Genomic DNA, 6,083 nt, shown 5'->3' on the forward strand with positions numbered 1-6,083 from the left:
TAATATATATAATTTAAATGTTTTAAAATCCAAACACAATTTTAGTAAATAACAATAATAATAATAGCTATATATATATATATATATATATATATATATATATATTAGGATCACGCTATAGTTAGGCATAATACATCATAAAAAATGTTTTAATTAATATTTTGTAATATTCTCATAATTATCATTTGAGTGTTGAAATGGTTGGCATTCTACACTGTGCAAGATGACCAGCAGATTGCGCCATACACAAAGAATTTGAAACGATACATTGGCATGTCCATTTTACATCATAGGGTAGATATTTACACACTCTTTACATAACAAAATAAACCATCTGAATGCAGAGAGGGCTTATTGTACACAATGTAACAAATTTGTTTTAGTTAAATTTTTTATGGTTCTGTTACTCGTATTACTGTACTGTTTATTATCATGTAACATCAATGATTTGGTAAACATTTAGGTCAGCTTCTAGCATTAATTATGAAACATTGGTTTATACAGATAGCCTAAGTTTATTAAACTAATTTTGCCCGTTTTATATATAGTTTCCTTTTGCAAGGATGGGAACATTCTAGAAGTTTCTGTAACATTCTGGAATATTCTGAAATGTTCTAGTGCTTTCTGGAACATTCTAGAACATTGTGGGTCTAGTCATACATTTTTATGTATGAGTAATACTAGCTTAGTATAAGTTGTCAACATACTGTTAATGATACACAAAAAGTAATGTGATTTTCATATTCAACATGTCAAACCTCATAAAGAAACTATTAAACAGCCTGAATAAACAATAAACCCTTTGACTATTTAATGAAATAAACTGTTATATCAGTTCTTCTACCGTATTGCCTGAATCCAGTAAAGCATGTGGTATAACACGAGTCATGCACACAGCCATGCACAGAACCTGTTTGGTGCTGTTCCCAAGCCAGGCTGTTGTGATGTTTCCTGTCAAGATGATCTGGTGCAGGTGTAAATGTTTTTTTAGCACCTTTGAGGGCAGTTTAAGCGCCTAAGGGTGGTAAAGACACTGACACTGTCTTTTGTCCCGAATATGCAGTTTGTTCGAGTTCATTCAGTGTAACAGGTGCACTGCGAAGTGCACAAGACAAATGCAAAAAAAAATAGCGGTAACCCACACAACTGAGATCACTGCAGCTACCAACGGCATCTTGGAAGTTTGTGATAAACATCTGCGCATTTTCTTTGACGTAGGAGTTAGCGACGACGTATGATGATGTGTAACGGTGTAGTAGTGGTGTCCCATTTCTTAATATTTTCAGCCCTACCTCTTGACGCTCCATGGGGAAGGGGTAGGTGTAGGGGTAGGGGAAGGGGAAGGGGAAGGGGAAGGGGTATAAAATAGAATTGGGATTGGGCCTAAGGATATATTAAATAATTAAGACATCACTAACAGGTGAAGTAAAATATAATAAGTATATAGTCTATTATTTCGCAAAATGCTCATCTGTAGACTTCATTTCTCTAGTGAACTAACGAGCTGTGGACACTGATGACTTGCCTGAGGTAATGAAATGTTATGTGACATTTTGTTTTGACGTCTTTCCACGGTTGAAACACTGATTGAGCAATTACATGAGGCATGAGATGTTCATTCATGTTTATTTCACATTAAAACTAGTAGTAAAGAGCAAGGGATGATCACACTCACTGGCGCGCCGTGCTGCCATTTGAACTGAGGATTTTATATAGCAATCTGTGACGCCACATCAAAGCGTGCCAAAACAGCATTTATTGTTTGAATATCCTGAAAAAAATTACATAATTTGAAAGATGAGACTTTGTTCTTATCAAAATTAACAATGCATAAAACTGGAAGTTTCCAATGAAGTTCCACTCATGCAGTGGTTAAAACAATTCTGTATTTGCTCGGTACACATGCGCTCCAAACTGAAAGACCCGTACCAAAAATTTTCAATACGAGTATGTGTACCATTACCCCACTAATACAGACTGATATATTAAAAACACTGCAATGACATTATTCTCTCCCTATTTGGAAAAAAATTCATTCTGTGTAGCAAACCACAGCTCTTTAGCATAATAGATATATTTATGTAAAAATATATGAGTATGATGAGTAGGAAAAGGTGGAATGGCAGTGATGATGCACCAATTACAGTTTCACAGAATGGAACATAGTTAAAAGGGAAGCTAACATGACAGCAGATTACGGATATTCAAAGAAAAAAAAAAAAAAAGAACAAGTGTATCGAGGGTTATACACACGTATTGATCCTTAGACATCAGAATACGCAAACAGCCTTGGGCAAAAAGTAAGTATATGGTGTATAAGTCATCCCTGAACTCTCAGTCTTGGCCAAGGAGGCTGTCCCCAACTCTCTGCCTGTTCCACAGTGGCCGTTTATAACTTATCAGTGCTGTCTGTTTTAGTTCCACCTGATCCGTGGTGGTTTTCATCTCTGCTGTGGTGGTCTTCAGCTCTGCCTGCTCTGCTAAAGGGGTCTTCAGTCCCGTCAACTCTGCCTTAGTGGTCCCCAGTTCAATCAGCTCCACCTTGGTAGTCCCCAGTTCCATCAGCTCTGCTTTGGTGGTCTTTAGCTCCGCTGTGGAGCTAAGAGTCTTTAGAGTCAGAAGTTTAACAGTCACTTACTCTAGTGGTTCAAAAGAGGTCCCAACCAGACCCTGGAGCACTACAGCTAAGTCGAAAGGACTGTCACTCTGGTGGGCAGCCTCAACTGCTTAGCTCCACGAATGAAGCGGGCAACTAGAGGATGCTTTCTTACAGAAACCCCAGAGCATGGGAAGCTGAAATGGTGCACACATAGTCTCTTAGAGTACCAGGACATGTACCTAAGGACAGTTTTTCTCGCAGGAACTTCAGCACTGAAACAACTTGGCAGTGAACTGGGTCTGTGTGGTGTGTCATGCACAGGCTTTTTCAAAATGTGCTATCTGAGGGCATAGCTTATTCTAGTGTAGGGAGTGTTAAAATAATCTGTACTACATCGGCTGGAAGCCCAGCATCTATTAGTTGGTCTCTTTCAGAGGCCAGACATGTAGGTTTCAAAGCTCGGGCCAGGGATGAAACACTGTCCCCTGAGCCAGGAGTTCCCTCTCAGTCGGTCACTCTCGACGTCACGTCGGAGGACCGACGAATTGGGATCTCGCTTAGAGGGACCAATCTACTTCGAGTGTAAACTAAACGAGCCAATGCACATTGGCATGCGATTATTGCATCCAGCTGCTGCTGATCACAGCGTGAGTATAAGTAGGCACTGATCAGAATCACACACGGTGAGCCATCAAGGAAGGATATTAGATCTGAGAACCACACTCTGGTCGGCCAATGAGTCGCTTTCAGTAAGAGGCGAGAACATTGTTGACGGACCTTGGCCAAGACTCCTGGGAGCAGAGTAATCGGGGGAAATGTGTAAAGACGCAGTCTGGGCCATGTACAGGCCATTGCGTCCAGACCCAGGGGAGCTGGACGAGTCAGGGAGAATTAGAGGGGGCATTGGGCTGTCCACCTCTGCTTTGTAAAATCTTTCCCAAATTTGACTGACTACTTTGGGGTGCAGTTTCTATTCTCCATGTGTCACAGCTTGTCTGGGCAGCAAGTCTGCTACCACATTAATATGCCCCAGAGTGTAAATTGCCCTGAGAGACAGGAACTTGTCCTGTGCCCAAAGCAGAATCTGCTGCGTTAGCCTATTCAGGTGGAGTGAACGCAGTCCGCCTTGGAGATTTATGTAACTACTGCAGTGTTGTCCACCTGCACTAGGACAATCTTAACTTTTGAAGGAAATATTTTAGGGCCCAAAATACATGAAAACGAACAAGAAGGTATCTAGCCACACACTGAATTCAATATAGGCTGAAAAAGTCTAGCAAAGATTTTTTTATTTTATAAATTGCATCATGCAAAAAGTGCAGAGTGCATGTGAGTTAAAAACAAGTGGACACGAGCAAGCAGATGTTTCAGCACAGTGCTATCTTCAGTGCTCGCATTAAAGATCCATAATTTTTCTAGGTAGATTAGCAATTAAGGGCTATGAGCTGAATTAAATTGTCACAAGTAGAACTCCAAGAGTGTCTAGTCATTGACATATAGGAAACATGTAGGAAACCACTCCTGTTTATCAGAAGAGATTGTTTTGAGTTTGAGCTCTGTCAAGTTAATTCGTTAGCGTCTATTTTATATCTTAAAATACATTTTATACACCATCATTTTCATTTCTATAACGTGTAAATATATCCCCGATCGTATTCTACAACAAAAACAATCAGAGCACCTTGTTATCACTAGTTTTATTTTGATTTCCCGAGTCCGCTATTAGCATATAGTATGTTAGCATCGACAGCATGGTTGCCGCTAATCTCACTTACATTGCTAATATCCTACTCACACACATTACCATTGTTTTGCTCACTGTTACTTGCTTTAATGACGGATGTGTGTCTACCTTTGAGTGCAGGTGAGGACACGTTCGAGCTGCATTCGGTGCAGGTCGAGCTGGAGGCCATTGAGAAGCAGATCCGCGACCTGGTGGAGAGGCAGACCCAGCTGAGAGAGTGGAGAGCCGCGCTGGAAACATCCCGGGCTGACGCTCACAATCCAGGGTAAGTATACAGCGCGCTGCTAACTCTCCCACCACCTCTATTCCGTGTGTTTCTCTGCACAGGCCCGGTGCACCCAGGACGCGATCTTCCCAGATGTCCTTCACTCCGGTGCCCGGGACACCACGGACCCTGGGTGCACCCGCAGCGAAATATGCGAGCCAGGCCCCGGGCGACAACCTCTCCCCCTCCGCCGCCTCCGGTCTTCGAGATCTCCACCCGGAACCGCTTCGCTCCCCTCCACGTGACGGAACGCGACGCTGTGATCGTCGGAGACTCCATCGTCCGGCACGTCCGTGCTACGTTAGCTGAAGGTCAAGTGCACACTCACAGATGATTTGTGTTAAACTGAAAATTCTTTCATCATCTACTCAGCCACAATCCATGTTGCACTTAACCTACTGAAACACAAAAGGAATACACAAAGTGTGTGTGTGTGTGTGTGTGTGTGTGTGTGTCTATGTGTAAGGATGTATTAAATGCAAAATGGTGTGTAAGTGGAAAATGATCTGAACTCAAGTCACAAACAGGATCCTGCAAGTCACCCACACGCTGCAGAAAAAAACTTATCATCAGTTCATCAATGCTCTCTCCAATCTGTTGATCAGAACCGAATGACAACATCAAACCCACACAGCAGCTTTGAGCATCATGTCAAGCTCCCTAAGCCTATCTAAGACATCAGCTGAGAACTGCAGTTTTTGCAACAAACAATGCAAACTTTATTTAAATAACAATTATTTTGTATTTTATTACCATGAACTGTTACAATAATGGCTTTAGCCAGATTACAGGCATGTATAAATATGTACATACACAGTTTATAAAGAACATGCAGAAAGGCATGCAGACAGTAATGCATTTTATAACAGAAAAAAATATACACCTTATTATATTATTTGTATTTCTTAGGTTACTAATGCAGTATGCAACATCGTTAATCTCATTCAGTTTTCAGTTACTTGTCAACAAAATCAAATCAAACATTCAACCAAATTCTTAAAAAAAAAGTTTAAATTGTTTAAATAATTAAATAATACAAAAATGTGCAAATGTATATATATTTGATTATGAACAACATTTAGTATTTTCCCACATTGCTCTCACGTTTAGAGAAAAGTACACGTACAGAATCTACCACCACAAACATGGGTTACACTCATAACACAACAGCACCCATGTCAACCACATGGGATCTATTACAATAGGGGAAATCCATAACATTTACAAAAGTCTTTTTCCCCTTATTTCACATATTATAAATATATAAATCATAAATATAGGTCATTCTCTCAGTTAAATAAAGCCATGCAATAAATCTAAAAAGTCTATCCACAAATGTACACTCAGAGTACTCTAGCTCAGTGGTTCTCAACTGGTTGGTTGCACATCAGTTCTGGGTCACAGACAGCAAAAAATAAAAATACAATTCTGAGTGCAAACGGTGTATGTATGTATGGTTTTATATATATATATAT

This window comes from Sinocyclocheilus grahami, unplaced genomic scaffold, assembly GCF_001515645.1.
Source record: "Sinocyclocheilus grahami isolate Dianchi unplaced genomic scaffold, SAMN03320097.WGS_v1.1 scaffold39.1, whole genome shotgun sequence".
NCBI classification, from domain to species: Eukaryota; Metazoa; Chordata; class Actinopteri; order Cypriniformes; family Cyprinidae; genus Sinocyclocheilus; species Sinocyclocheilus grahami.